At 38.4% G+C, this 16,383-nt stretch overlaps 1 long non-coding RNA gene across 5 annotated transcripts in view; it reads right to left on the bottom strand.

Annotated features, from left to right (window-relative positions):
• LOC109560304 (uncharacterized) overlaps positions 1-16,383 on the bottom strand; it is a 136,098-nt gene that overhangs the window by 67,594 nt on the left and 52,121 nt on the right. The window contains exon 4 of one of the 5 annotated variants that reach the window (XR_011567100.1): positions 12,755-14,604. The exons of 2 other annotated variants lie outside the window; for them this stretch is intronic. This is a non-coding gene — a long non-coding RNA (uncharacterized lncRNA). Of the gene's footprint in view, positions 1-12,754; positions 14,605-14,884; positions 15,703-16,383 lie in introns of those variants that run through there. 2 more of the 5 variants (XR_002180911.2, XR_011567098.1) reach the window with 2 other exon arrangements.

Here is a 16,383-nt window from a genome sequence, read left to right on the forward strand (position 1 = left end):
TTGCCTTCTTTTTAACGAGTTTGAGTTTTAGTCCTTCCAGGAAATGGCAACCCACTTCAGTATTTTTGCCTGGAAAATACCATGGACGGAGGAGCCTGGTAGGCGACAGTCTATGGGATCGCAAAGAGCGGGACACGACTGAGCAACTTCACAATTGCCTTATAACTATGGAAACATCTCCAGGGAGCTTTAGAAGAAGCAAAGTCATATCCCTTTTTGAAATCAAATTTCCTATAATGAATTGTTGTTTTAAAAATACGTTTTCCTTATTTGCTGACCAGGATCATATATGTCAAAGACACTGAAGTTTCTCTGGTAATTTCAGAGACTCAAGCAAAAACACAGGTTAAGGGTCTTATTATAAGTAAGCCCAGTGATAATCACTGAAGCCCTATATTTAAGTGAGTAGCTATAAATCAATTGGTTTATCTAAATATCCTATAAGAAACTTTCCAAGAAGTAGGATATAAAATGCAGAATATGAGCAGAGTGAGGATTATGTATAAAACATATATGTTTACCAGTAATTTTTCCTGAATTGTGGGCAATTGGTCAGAGAGACCTGATAAAGGAACTTTTCTATTCTCTTTATTTAGAAAAAAAAGTGTATATTTCTATCAATAGAACATGTTATAGATGAAATATGATACATTTTAAACAATGATAAATAGAAAACATGTATAATGCTTTCTACATGCCATATCCTCTGAGCTGAGTGATTTTATACCTAATTCATTAATATTCACAAACTATGAAAAAGTTGCTAAAATTATACCCATTTTATAAATGAGTACGGAGAAGGCAATGGCACCCCACTCCAGTACGCTTGCCTGGAAAATCCCACGGACGGAGGAGCCTGGTAGGCTGCAGTCCATGGGGTCGCTAAGAGTTGGACATGACTGAGAGACTTCACTTTCTCTTTTCACTTTCATGCATTGGAGAAGGAAATGGCAACCCACTCCAGTGTTCTTGCCTGGAGAATCCCAGGGACGGGGGAGCCTGGAGGGCTGCCGTCTATGGGGTCACACAGAGTCGGGCACGACTGAAGTGACTTAGCATAGCATAGCGTAAATGAGTAAACTGAGAGGAGGTGTTAATAATATTTTTCAAATTCACCCAGGTGGTAAGAGGTGAAGCCAGCTTTGGACACAGGACCATAGCTGCAAAGTCTGTGCTCTTAGCCACTGTGATATAAAGATAACACATAAACATTATGGAAAGCTAGAAAGGTAAAAGAAAAAGTCATCCATAATCTCTTATATAACTATTGTATATTTCGTAGTCTTTCTATCTTTTCTATACTCATGATTTTGTAACATAATTATTAGAGTACATATTCTGCACTTGGTTTTCATCAGTTAACATATCAGAACTATTTTTCAATGTTTTGTATAATTATAATTCAGTTTGAAAGTGAAGGTGTTAGTCACTCGGTTGTATCTAACTCTTTGCAACCCCATGGGCTGTAGCCCACCAGGCTTTTCTGTCCATGGAATTCTCCAAGCAAGAATACAGGAGTGGGTAGCCATTCCCTTCTCCAGGGGATCTTCCCAACCCAGAGATCGAACCTTCGTCTCCTGCATTTTAGGCTAATTCTTTACCATCTGAGCAAGTTTATGCATTCATATTATTCAATCCTATGGATGAAATGGGGCTTCCCTGGTGGCTCAGATGGTAAAGAATCTGCCCACAATGAGCGAAACCTGGGTTTGATCCCTGAGTTGGGAAGATCCCCTGGAGGAGGGCATGGCAACTCACTCCAGTATTCTTGCCTGGAGAATCCCTATGGACAAAGGAGCCTGGTGGGCTACAGTCCACGGAGTTTCAAAGAGTCAGATACGACTGAGCGACTAAGCACACATGGATGAAATATTTCATTTGTCTGCTCTATCACTGGACATCAGATTGTATCCAGTACTTTCCTACTGTATGTGTATATAAACCTACCTTCGGCATCTTTATGGAAGCAGATTTTGCCATGCTTCTAATTATTTCACTAGGAAATATATCCAGATGTGGAATTATTGAGTAATTAAGTGCAAATTCTATAATCTACCTTTATTTTTTTCTTTTTTTTAATTTTATTTTATTTTTAAACTTTACATAATTGTATTAGTTTTGCCAACTATCAAAATGAATCCGCCACAGGTATACATGTGTTCCCCATATAATCTACCTTTAAAAAAATCTAAAATGTTTCTAATTTTTCTTAAGCACTCTGTGTTACTAAGTTGTTAATTCTTAAAATCACTGATAAACTAAATCCCAACATTTCAATTCTCCCTTGCAAATAGGTTACTGTCAATTACCCAGCAGCTCCACATGGAGCTAACAGATTAGAAATCCCAGTTTATAAACTTATTAAAAATCATTGATCTGAACATTTTTGAGTCTGGTAATAATGTTATCAAGTTACTTTATTTTTGGCACATAGACAGAAGAATACAATTTCTGCCAGCACAACAGAGTCCTTTTGTTTTATTAGGGAAGATGGAAATTGATGATTTTTATCACTTTAAGAAGATTCTGTGGAGAGGTTGCCTAGCCATGGCTGGACCAAGCAAAGATACTTTTAAACTATACCCATTTTAATTGTATTTGCTCTGTTCTAAAAACTGAAAACCTAGAACTCCAAAAAGCTAGGTATGTTAACTAGTTTTTTTTTTGAATGTTCTGAATTACTGAACCAACACATACTCACACAGTAAACACCTTTTTGCTCTAAATCTAGTATTTTGTGAAATTATAGGAAGCCAATTTTAGAATTGGAAAAGAACTCATTTTGTCCACTCATTTTATAGATGAAGAAAATGAAGCTCAGTAAGTTTAAAACAGTTTTTTGCTTTTTGGCTTTTTTTTTTTTAGATTTACATGGGGGATTAATGGCAAAGTCAGGCTAGAACTGAATCTTCTTATTCCTGTTTCCTCTCTGTGTCTACTTTTGATATTGGAGAAATGATACAGTGAAGTTTGAAAGGATTAAATCTAGAAAAAGAAAAGGCCTTTAATCACAGGAATCAGGCCCCATTTATATCAAGAATATAGGATATTAAAATCTTCAGTAGAGGAGAAAATGTAGGTTAACAAATTGTTGATGTCTTGGTCATCATGTGGCCAGGATCACATGGCCATAATGTTAATTTAGGTCACAGAATATGGGAAGGATGGTCTAGTATACAGTTAGTGATAATGGTCTTTCTCAAATTATGTAAAGTACAGCTTATTGTTAAACTGTTTTTAAGTAATATTTTCTTCTCAAGGGAATAATTCATTAATGTAGGCATCAGCTAATCTTTTTAATTACTTAAAGTTAGGTAATATTATCTGAGGTGAAGACCTGGCTGAAAGTTTAAAGAGGCTGTACCATTAATGTAATAAAGTGCTACTGAGTGTAACCTGTGGACCAAAAAGATCAGCTTCACCTGGGAGTTTTTTAAAAACACAAAATTCAGCCCCATCTAGACCCACTGCAAGTAGAGTCCAAGAATTCATGCCTTCACAGCTCTCCAGGTGATTCTCATGCATGCTAAAATTTAAGAAGCATTGCTCTAGTGTCATTTTCAACCTTTTTTGCACATTGGGATGACATCAGATCAGATCAGATCAGATTAGTCGCTCAGTCGTGTCCGACTCTTTGCGACCCCATGAATCGCAGCATAGGAACCTTTAAAAATATTTATGCCAGACTCCCATCCCAGATTCATATTTAATTGCTCTGGCGTGTAGCCTGGGTATTACTCTGGTTAGAATTGACACTCCAACAATTCATTTAGAGCATTTGTGTTGCTTCTTCCTTATAAAATTATTGAAAATAGACTCAGCCTACCCAGCTCTGCCAAGTTTAGAACAGGTGTCTGCAAAATGACTGGATACAAGTAACCCCTGGAAGATAGGCATAAAGTATTAGAACCTTTTATTAGTATTAGAAGATTTTATTGAAAATATAATAATACTGTAAAATTAATAAATATCTTTACACATATATAGACATAATAAATAGCTTTAATTATCAAAGTTCATGATATAGAATGATGGTTTTCGAACTTCAGTATGCACAAAAATTACCTAGAGAGCTTCTGGAAACACAGATAAATTCAAATATCTTGAGTTTGAGTCCAGAAATCTAACACTATAAGCTATACCCCAGATGACTCTTATGTAAATACTCCATAGACTACTTTTTAAGGAACACCCATTTAGAGCCAGGCTTTGTTTCAGTTAGAATAAAAATAGAGAGAGTTATCTGGAAAGCCGGAACACACATTCAGGGCCTCAAGGGTCATAGGACTTCAGTGGGATCATCATATTTAAAGACATGAACCTCAGTGCTGAATGATATCAGCAACTCAAAGGGAATAGTTCCCTGGGGCCAGCCCTGGTTACAGAGATAGCTATGTAACCAGGAATATCAATGAAGAGATTGAGAATGAGAAATATAACTCTTAGGCAGACTATAGTGGTTCTTACTGGTTGCATTATAGTCCTGCAGAAAACCAGTGGAATGAAAAATTATAAATTTGCTTCTTTAGCCTAGAATCATAGTAAGGAGAAATAATTATAGTTTGAAATTTTAATAGTTGCTACCTTCAAATATGATAGGTGATATACTGCCAAGAATATGCGAATAGTAAGATCAAATATAAATTATATAAAAACAGCAATTAAAATAGAGATTGTCAAATTGTACATGAACAAATCCAGCTATATGCTTCCTACAGGAAACCATTTACAAATAAGAAAAATATGTAATAAGATGTAATGCATATTAATACTAATTAAAAAAACTGGAGTTAGACTGCTTTGGAACACTAGATTGCTATATGCAAAAAAATGAGCCTATATCTTTATCATACACCATATACATATAACTGAAAATGAATTATAGATGTAAATATAGTGGATTAAATTTTTAATCTTCCAAAATATAGAAAACAAATCTTCATGATCTTGAAGCAGGAAAAGAGTTGAAAGAATGTAAAAACTATGAAGTATTTTTAAATGTTAACTTATATCATTAAATTAAATATTTTTCCTCCTCAAGATACATCATTAAGAAGATGAAAAGACGAACCACAGACTTGGAAAAAATATTTGCAAAATCTATATCTGATAAAGATTTTATATTTTAAATATACAGAGAATAATTAAAAGATAATAACTGAAAGACATACGACCCAGTTTTTGAAGGGGAAAAGATTTAAAAGGAAATTTCGCCAAATAAATGTTTAGATGCTTAGCATCACTGGTCATTGTTTTCTCTTTTTTTTAATTTATTTTTTAAATTTTAATTGGAAACTAATTACTTTACAATATTGTGGTGATTTTTGCCATACATTCATATGACTAAGCCATAGGTGTACATGTGTTCCCCATCCTGACCCTCCCTCCCACATCCCTCCCCATCCCATCCCTCAGGGTCATCCCAGTGCACCAGCCCTGAGCACCCTGTCCCATGCATCGAACCTAGACTGGCGATCTATTTCACATATGATAATATACATGTTTCAATGCTATTCTCTCAGATGATCCCACCCTCGCCTTCTCCCACAGAGTCCAAAAGTCTGTTCTTTACATCTGTGTCTCTTTTGCTGTCTCACATATAGGGTCATTGTTATCATCTTTCTAAATTCCATATATATGCATTAATATACTGTATTGGTGTTTTTCTTTCTGACTTACTTCACTCTGTATAATAGGCTCGTTTCATCCACCTCATTAGAACTGATTCAAATGTATTCTTTTTAATAGCTGAGTAATATTCCATTGTGAATATGTACCACAGCTTTCTTATCCATTCATCTGCCAATGGACATCTAGGTTGCTTCCATGTCCTGGCTATTGTAAACGGTGCTGCAATGAACACTGGGGTACACGTGTCTCTTTCAATTCTGGTTTCCTCGGTGTGTATGCCCAGCAGTGGGATTGCTGGATTGTGTGGCAGTTCTATTTCCAGTTTTTAAAGGAATCTCCACACTGTTCTCCATAGTGGCTGTACTAGTTTGCATTCCCACCAACAATCACTACTCATTGTTTAGTGGAGTAAGTTGTATACGACTCTTTGCGACCCATGGACGACAGCACGCCAGGCCTCCCTGTCCTTCACTGTCTCCTGGACTTTGCCCAAACGCATCTCCATTGAGTTGGTGATGCCATTCAAACATCTCATCCTCTGTTGCCCACTTCTCCTTCTGCCCTCAATCTTTCCCAGCATCAGGGTCTTTTCAAATGAGTCGGCTCTTCATATCAGGTGGCCAAAATATTGGAACCTCAGCTTCAGCATCAGCCCTTCCAATGAGTTTTCAGAGTTGATTTCCTTTAAGATGGATTGGTTTTATCTCCTTGCTCTCCAAGGGACTCTCAAGAGTCTTCTTCAGCACCACAATTGAAAAACATCCATTCTTAGCGTGCTCAGCCTTCTTTATGGTCCAGCTCACACATCTGTATATGACAACTGGAAAAACCGTAGATTTGACTATACAGACCTTTCGGCTTTCTAATATGCTGCCTAGGTTTGTCATAGCTTTTCTTCCAAGGAGCAAGCATCTTTAAGTTTCATGGCTGCAGTCACCATCTGCATGGATTTTGGAGACAAATAAAATAAAGTCAGCCACTGTTTCCACTTTTTCCCCACATATTTGCTATGAAGTGATAGGACTGGATGCCATGATCTTCATTTTTTGAATGCTGAGTTTTAAGCCAGCTTCTTCACTCTCCTCTTTCACCTTCATCAAGAGGCTCATTAGTTCCTCTTTGCTTGCTGCCGGAAGAGTGGTATCATCTGCATATCTGAAGTTGTTGATATTTCTCCCAACAATCTTGATTCCAGCTTGTGATTCATTCAGTCTGGCATTTCATATGATGTACTCTCCATGGAGGTTAAATAAGCACTGTGACAATATACAGCCTTGTACTCCTTTCCCAATTTTGAACCAGTCCTTTGTTCCATGTCTGGTTCTAACAGTTGTTTCTTGACCTACATACAGGTTTCTCAGGAGACAGGTAAGGTGGACTGGTAATCTCATCTCTTTAAGAATTTTCCAGTTTGTTGTGATTAACTCAAAGGCTTTAGTGTAGTCAATGAAGCAAAAGTAGATGTTTTTCTGGAATTCCCTTGCTTTTTCTATGATCCAACACATGTTAGCAATTTGTCACTAGTCATTAGGGAAATGCAAATGAAACCACAACTAGATATATAATACACAATATAATAGCTGAATTTTAGAAAATTAACAATACCAAGTACTATGGACAAAGATGTGCAGCAACTTATATTCTCATATATCACTGATTAAAAGGGAAAATGGTACAACAACTTTGGAAAAGAGTCCAGCAGTTTCAAATAAAATTAAATACATATTACATGACCCAGAAATCCTACTCTGAGTTATTTCCCTCCCTATGAAAATAACCATACATGAAACCAAGACTTGTCACAGACATTCATACTAGCTTTACTCATAATAGCCAAACATTGGAAACAATTCAAACTTGTCAAATACTGATGGAAAAGCAAATTGTGCCATATCCATAGAATGGATTACCACCCAGATGTAGAAAGAAAGGAATTATTGGGTTGGCCAAAAATTTCATTTGTCTTTTTCCATAAGATATTACTTACATAGGCAGCAGCATGAATTAATCTGAAAAGCATTTAGAATTCTAAATAAAATAAAGGAGACATAGAAAACTGATTGATTTAATTCATATGAAATTCTAGACTATGACAAAGCAGTACTGACAAAAATATATCACTGATGGACAGGAGCTGGGGCTGAGGATCTGACTAAAAGACACACAGAGGAACTTGCTGAGTGATGACATGTTTTATACCTTGATTTGGCAGTGGACAGTTTCATAATAGTATACGTTTATAAAACTCATCAAATGCTACAATAAAATGGGTGAATTTTATCACATGTAGATTATACTTCAGTGCAGTGTAAAAGGAAAAAAACTAAAAAGATGGTTGGCGTGAAACTGGCCGTATCATATATGCCTTTCTTCTGGCCATAGAGATTGTTTCATGAACTGTCCATTTTATCTGAGACAATCGAATGAATATCAGTCCTGCCTTTATGTCACTGTGAGGGGGAGCCGTCCCGAAAGGAAGCCATAGTCTATGATTTCACACTTAATCCTTACAAATATCCTAAGATATAAGTATTATTATTCCACTTTATAGATAAGAAAAATGAGGGTTAGAGAGATTTATTTTCCCAGTCATGTAACTAGCAAGTGGTAAAGCATGGCCTCTGCCTCAGTTCAGTTCAGTTCAGTCACTCAGTCGTGTCCTACTCTTTGCGACCCCATGGACAGCACGCCAGGCCTCCCTGTCCATCACCAACTCCCAGAGTTTACTCAAACTCATGTCCATCGAGTCGATGATGCCATCCAACAATCTCATCCTCTGTCATACCCTTCTCCTCCTCCCTGCAATCTTTCCCAGCATCAGAGTCTTTACAAACAAATCAGCTCTTCACATCAGGTGGCCAAAGTATTGGAGTTTCAGCCTCAACATCAGTCTCTCCAATGAACACTCAGGACTGATTTCCTTTAGGATGGACTGGTTGGACCTCCTTGCAGTCCAAGGGACTCTCAAGAATCTTCTCCAACACCACAGTTCAAAAGCATCAATTCTTTGGCACTCAGCTTTCTTTATAATCCAACTCTCACATCCATACATGACTACACGAAAAACCATAGCCTTGACTAGATGGGCCTTTTGGCAAAGTAATGTCTCTGCTTTTTAATATGCTGTCTAGGTTGGTCATAACTTTCCTTCCAAGGAGTACGCCTCTTTTAATTTCATGGCTGCAGTCACCATCTGCAGTGATTTTGGAGCCCCCCAAAAATAAAGTCAGCCACTATTTCCACTGTTTCCCCATCTATTTGCCATGAAGTGATAGGACTGGATGCCATGTTCTTAGTTTTCTGAATGTTGAGTTTTAAGCCAACTTCTTCACTCTCCTCTTTCACTTTCATCAAGAGGCTCTTTTAGTTCTTCTTCACTCTCTGCTGTAAGAGTGGTGTCATCTGCGTATCTGAGGTTATTGATATTTCTCCAGGAAATCTTGATTCCAGCTTGTGCTTCATCCAGCCCAGCATTTCTCATGATTTATTCTGCATATAAGTTAAATAGTCAGGGTGATAATATACAGCCTTGACGTACTCCTTTTCCTATTTGGAACCAGTCTGTTGTTCCATGCCCAGTTCTAACTGTTGTTTTCTGACTTGCATACAGATTTCTCAAGAGGCAGGTCAGGTGGTCTGGTATTCCCATCTCTTTCAGAATTTTCCAGTTTGTTGTGATCCACACAGTCAAAGGCTTTGGCATAGTCAATAAAACAGAAATAGATGTTTTTCTGGAACTCTTGCTTTTTCGATGATCCAGCAGATGTTGGCAATTTGATCTCTGGTTTCTCTGCCTTTTCTAAAACCAGCTTGAATATCTGGAAGTTCACGGTTCATGTATTGCTGAAGCCTGGCTTGGAGAATTTTGAGCATTACTTTACTAGCATGTGAGATGAGTGCAACTGTGCAGTAGTTTGAGCATTCTTTGGCATTGCCTTTCTCTGGGATTGGAATGAAAACTGAGGTGCCAAATCTCATGCTTATAGCTATTTCAAGGGAAAAAAGAACACAACATAGATGTATAATTTTAGATTTTTCATATACTATTGAAAATATGTTACTGTGACAGCCAGGACAATATCTGTATTCTCAATATATATAACTAAAAAGACAATTTTGAAATCACATGACACTTGTTCTAAAACCATAGTATATGTTGAAACAAATTGCTATTGTTACAGGTTATACATGCATATTTACTAAGCTCTTAAAGATCCCATGGATGGAGGAGCCTAGTAGGCTGCAGTCCATGGGGTCGCTAAGAGTCGGACAGGACTGAGCGACTTCACTTTCACTTTTCACTTTCATGCATTGGAGAAGGAAATGGCAACCCACTCCAGTGTTCTTGCCTGGAGAATCCCAGGGACAGGGGAGCCTGGTGGGCTGCCATCTATGGGGTCACACAGAGTCAGACACAACTGAAGCGACTTAGCAGAAGAAAAGATCATTTAAACTGCATCAATAATAATACAGATTGAGAAAATAGTTGCAATGAAGCAAAAACAAATCAGGAAAACTGACTACTTTGTTTCACATAAGAATTTCATACACATACACAAGCTCAAACACACACAGTCATTTGAGATGCCCTGCATGGATGGTGACATGAAAAAATTGGAAAAACAGGACCCTCCTCGGGTCTGTTGAGGGAGAAAAGGATCACAGTGTGTTATATTTAAGCCTCCTGACTGAAGTAGTTTATGGCTATATTTTGAGTGGCATAATGATTTGAATGTCATTGTTATACAAAGGAAAATGCTTTAAGTTTAGTGGTACTGTGGCCATTATGTAAATATGATCCTTCTGTATCTAGCCTAGTCTAGTTTGCAAAATTAGATATGCCCAGCCATGTTTCTGAAGCTCTCTAAATCATTCTACAGTAAATACAAATCCAGAATTACTGAGAGAGAAAAGCTGGAAAAAATCTAATGTCTGAAGCTGAGAAAGAAAATATCCAATGTAGAAATACATTTTCTTCAAGAGAATGGCAACACTATAAATAATTATGACCAAAAGACACATTAGAATACAATACCTAGGTATATATGTGGACATTTTTGACCTAAAGAAACCAACCCATTGTGTTCCCAAAGCAAAGAACTTTTGTTCTTTTACATTTAAAATACCAGCATTATTAGAAAATCTCTTATTTAGAAACAAGGAAATTAGAAATTCCTTATTTCAGGTTGAAAAGCAATTTGCACTTAACCAAAGTCATTCATCTTTATATACTCAATAAAGTATCGCAAGGCTTCAAACAGTACATGAACTGTGAACTTCCAGATGTTCAAGCTGGATTTAGAAAAGGCAGAGGAACCGGAGATCAAATTGCCAACATCTGTTGGATCATAGATAAAGAAAGAAAATTTCAGAAAAACATCTACTTCTCCTTTATTGACTACGCCAAAGCCTTTGACTGTGTGGATCACAACAAACTGTGGAAAATTCTTAAAGAGATAGGAATACCAGACCACCTTACCTGCCTCCTGAGAAACCTGTATGCAGGTCAGGAAGGAGCATTTAGAACTGGACATGAAACAACAGACTGGTTCCAAATCAGGAAAGGAGTACATCAAGGCTGTATATTGTCACCACACTTATTTAACTTATAAGCAGAGTACATCGTGCAAAATGCCAGGCTGGATGAAGCACAAGCTGGAATCAAGATTTCTGGGAGAAATATCAATAACCTCAGATACGCAGATGACACCACCCTTATGGCAGAAAGCGAAGAAGAACTAAAGAGCCTCTTGATGAAAGTGAAAGAGGAGAGTGAAAACGTTGGCTTAAAGAAAGTGAAAGAAGAGAGTGAAAAAGTTGGCTTAAAGCTCAACATTCAGAAAATTAAGATAATTGCATCCAGTCCTATGACTTCATGGCAAATAGATGGGAAAACAGTGGAAACAGTGGCTGACTTAATTTTTGGGGGCTCCAAAATCACTGCAGATGGTGACTGCTGTCATGAAATTAAAGATGATTGCTCCTTGGAAGAAAAGCTATGACCAACCTAGACAGCATATTAAAAAGCAGACACATTACTTTGCCAAAAGGCCCGTCTAATCAAGGCTATGGTTTTTCGTGTAGTCATGTATGGATGTGAGAATTGGACCATAAAGATGGCTGAGCACCAAAGAACTGATGCTTTTGAACTGTGGTGTTGGAGAAGACTCTTGAGATTCCCTTGGACAGCAAGGAGATCCAACCAGTCAATCCTAAAGGAAATTAGTCTTGAATATTCATGGAAGGACTGATACTGAAGCTGAAACAGCAATACTTTGGCCACCTCATACAAAGAGTTGACTCATTGGAAAAGACCCTGATGCTAGGAAAGATTGAAGGCAGAAAGAGATGACAACAGAGTATGAGATGGTTAGATGGCATCACTGTCTCAATGGACATGAGTTTGAATAAGTTCTGGGAGATGGTGATGGACAGGGAAGCCTGGCATGCTGCAGTCCATGGAGTTGCAAAGAGTCAGATATGACTGAGTGACTGAACTGAACTGAATTTATTGCATTTTCAGATCAGATCAGATCAGATCAAATCAGTTGCTCAGTCGTGTCCAATCTTTGCTACCCCATGAATCGCAGCACGCCAGGCCTATCTGTCCATCACCAACTCCCAGAGTTCACTGAGACTCACATCCATTGAGTCAGTGATGCCATCCAGCCATCTCATCCTCTATCATCCCCTTCTCCTCTTGCCCCCAATCCCTCCCAGCATCAGAGTCTTTTCCAATGAGTCAACTCTTCCCATGAGGTAGCCAAAGTACTGGAGTTTCAGCTTTAGCCATCATTCCTTCCAAAGAAATCCCAGGGCTGATCTCCTTCAGAATGGACTGGTTGGATGTCTTTGCAGTCCAAGGGACTCTCAAGAGTCTTCTCCAACACCATAGTTCAAAAGCATCAATTCTTCGGTGCTCAGCCTTCTTCACAGTCCAACTCTCACATCCATACATGACTACAGGAAAAACCATAGCCTTGACTAGAACCTTTGTTGGCAAAGTAATGTCTCTGCTTTTGAATATGCTATCTAGGTTGGTCATAACTTTCCTTCCAAGGAGTAAGCGTCTTTTAATTTCATGGCTGCAGTCACCATCTGCAGTGATTTTGGAGCCCAGAAAAATAAAGTCTGACACTGTTTCCACTGTTTCCCCATCTATTTCCCATGAAGTGATGGGACCGGATGCCATGATCTTCGTTTTCTGAATGTTGAGCTTTAAGCCAGCTTTTTCACTCTCCACTTTCACTTTCATAGAACAGTTATCATTTCTTGACCACATAGCATGTTCCAGGCCTTATTCTAAGTGCTGTATGAATTCTTGTAATCCTTGTGATTTCCCTTATGAGTTAAATAGTATTATTATCCTCCTTTACAGATGAAGAAACTGAAGTCCAGAGAAGTTAAGCTGTCTGGAGTCACATAGCTGTCAGAAGTTAAAGACAGGATTTGAGCACAGGCAGCCTGGTTACAGACTTCCTTGGTGCCTCAGATGGTAAAGAATCCACCTGCAATGAGGGAGACTTGGATTCAATCCTTGGGTTGGGAAGACCCCCTGGAGATGGGCATGGTGACCCACTCCAGTATTCTTGCCTGGATAATTCCATGGATAGAGGAGCTTGGCGAGTTACAGTCCATGCGGTCACAAGGAATTAGACATGACTGAGCAACCAACACATACACAGGCAGGTTATAGATTTTTCACACTTTATAACTACTCTGGGATAATTCTTCCCTAGGTATGATATTGTGTGTCAGGGCAGAGTGGGAAGGGGGCATGCCTTATGGGTATGTGGGAGTACTTTGACAGTTCAAAAAATTTTTACAAAAAATTTACCACCATAACCATTTTCAAGCATACAGCTCAGTGGCATTAACTACATGCATATCATTGTGCAACCATCACCACCCTCCACCTCCAGAAATCTTTTCATCTTGTGAAACTGAAACTGCATCCATTCGATAACGACTTCTCATTCTTTTCCCCTTCCCTCCGACCCCAGCCACCACTATCCTACTCTCTTTCTAGAAATGAGATCATGGTAGGTACCTCATAGAAATGGAACGGCACAGTACTGTTCTTTTGTGACCAGCTTATTTCACTTAGCAAGATATCCTCAAGTTTCATCCATGTGACAGCATGCGTCAAAATTCTTTTCTTTTGAAGACTGAATAATATTCCATTGTCTGAATATTCTACATTTTGCTTATCCAGTCATCCACTTATGAACACTTGGGTTACTCCCTCCTTTTGGCTATTACGACTAGTGCTGCTCTGAACATGAGTGCACAGATACCTTTGAGCTTCTGTTTTAAGTTCTTTTGTATATATAAGAAAATATATTTTTGGTATATTTTTTTGTATGTATAACCAGAAGTCCGATTGCTGGATCATATGGCAGTTCTATTTTTAATTATTTTGAGGAACCATGGCATTGTTTTTCATAGCAACTGCACTTATTTTACATTCCCAACCACAGTGCATAAAAGTTCCAATTTCTCTACATCCTTGCCAACACTTGATATTTCCTGGTTTTTTAATAGAAGTCATCTTAATGGGTATAAAGTAGGGTATGTTTTTAAGTTCTTGGAAGTTTCTAGATTCTGCATTTTGAGTTATGATATATGGTGCAGAGAACTGTATTTTGCTTTGAAGGTTTGCCATGACCATGTCCTCTGCTAAGAAAGAGGTAATACACATAACACACCATAATTTGTACCAGGTGGACCTTCAGGCGTGGTGACTCCATGCTTTGTATATGTGATCCTGCTCATCTGGCCACAGCTGATTGGGCCAAAGAATGGCACTTGAGCCACACGTGGACCAGGTGTTTTGATGCAGAAGAGGTGTTCACGGGGCATTGAACCACGTCTCCTCTCTCAGTTTCTGTCCCACAGTCTGTCTCAGTGACTGTCTCCATTTACAGGATTAAACTCACAAAACTTGAGGTTCACAGGCTCAATTGGTCCCTCCTGGCAGGAGAAGCAGAAGCAATAGTAATAGAGATGAGGTATTTGAAACACCGTAGTAATGGAACATTTATAGGCACAAGCTCGTAAAATTTGACCAACGGCCAGGTCAGCCGAGCTTTTTAGTGATTTTTAGTGATTTTGCATAGACTTCAACATCCTTTCCCCATAAACACTGTGATCTGTGATACCCTAAGCATGCTTCTCTTCTTTGCAACCCGAAAATGGCCAGTATGGAAGTTTTAAACAAAGAAATAAACATATTCATTAAAACAAAAAATGCTTTGAGTTTTATAAGGTCATTCTTTTATTAGATTTATTATTATATCTTTTATTATATTTATAATTATTTATAAGGTCATTCTTGATTTTTAAGTAACTTAAAAAAAACACAACTTTAATGAGGCCTCTCTGCTTTGCACAACTGTGTTTCTGTTTGGTGTTGTTTTGATGCGTATCTCAAGATTTCTCTTTTTCATACCTAGGAAAATCAGAAAGAAGTTGCAAGCACAAAGTAACAGAGAAGAAAATGAAAGCAGGATTCGTAACTCTGAATTAGAATTAGCAAAAAAGCAAACAGAGCATCTCCAAAATGAATAAATCCACAAACACCAGCCACCATACACTTAAATGACCAAGTAAAGCGTTCAGTCCAGTTCAGTTCAGTTCAGTTGCTCAGTCGCGTCCAACTCTTTGCAACCCCATGAATCGCAGCACACCAGGCCTCCCTGTCCATCACTAACTCCCGGAGTTCACTCAAACTCACGTCCATTGAGTTGGTGATGCCATCCAGCCATCTCATCCTCTGTCGTCCCCTTCTCCTCCTGCCCTCAATCTTTCCCAGCATCAGGGTCTTTTCCAACGAGTCAACTCTTCACAATAGGTGGCCAAAGTATTGGAGTTTCAGCTTCAGCATCAGTCCTTTCAAAGAACACCCTTCTGATCTCCTTTAGAATGGACTGGTTGGATCTCCTTGCAGTCCAAGGGACTCTCAAGAGTCTTCTCCAACACCACAGTTCAAAAGCATCAATTCTTCGGTGCTCAGCCTTCTTCACAGTCCAACTCTCACATCCATACGTTTTCTTCAATTCTAAGCTCCAACTTTCAAAATACAATTTCAAGAAGTCAAATTTTAAACTGAAATACTATCCAGAGATATCCAATAGCCAAGTGTGAACATGATTTGCTGTAACCACTTTTTACAGTATGCCTAAAAGTTAAAATAGAGATACTTCCCCATAACTCAGACATTTCCTCCTCCTGGCATACGTGTGTAACCGGTTGCTGTAGCCACATCCTCCTAGCTAACTCTCTCCATTAAAATAAGGGAACAAATATGCCATTTAAGTGTGTCTCTCTCATCCGCTAGTATAACAACAGCAACAATAAAACAACAACTAGTTCTGCAACAGCAGTTTTAACTGGTGTCAAGATGAAGGGAGGTCAGAAGTCAAGTTACACAGATATTTAACTATGCAATGAACATATTGAGCTATCGGGACAAATAGGAACAAATAAATCCATGCTGGCAACCAGAAGTTGCAGTCCACAGCTTGATTTCTTAGCAGAGGTAGTGTATGTTCCCTCTGGTACAGTCTGTGAGCCACACTGACAGACAAAACATATACCACCCTTTAATCCCAATGGGGGATTAAACAAGACCACAGAAAAGTCACAAACCCCTTTCCCAACTAGGCTACAAAAGTAAAACTGTCAACCTTACCAGGCTCACTTTGTTCAAATCTAAGGTTGTTGGAGAGACATGGGAATAAATATTGATAT

This window comes from Bos indicus, chromosome 6 (genome assembly GCF_029378745.1).
Source record: "Bos indicus isolate NIAB-ARS_2022 breed Sahiwal x Tharparkar chromosome 6, NIAB-ARS_B.indTharparkar_mat_pri_1.0, whole genome shotgun sequence".
In the NCBI taxonomy this organism is placed as follows: Eukaryota; Metazoa; Chordata; class Mammalia; order Artiodactyla; family Bovidae; genus Bos; species Bos indicus.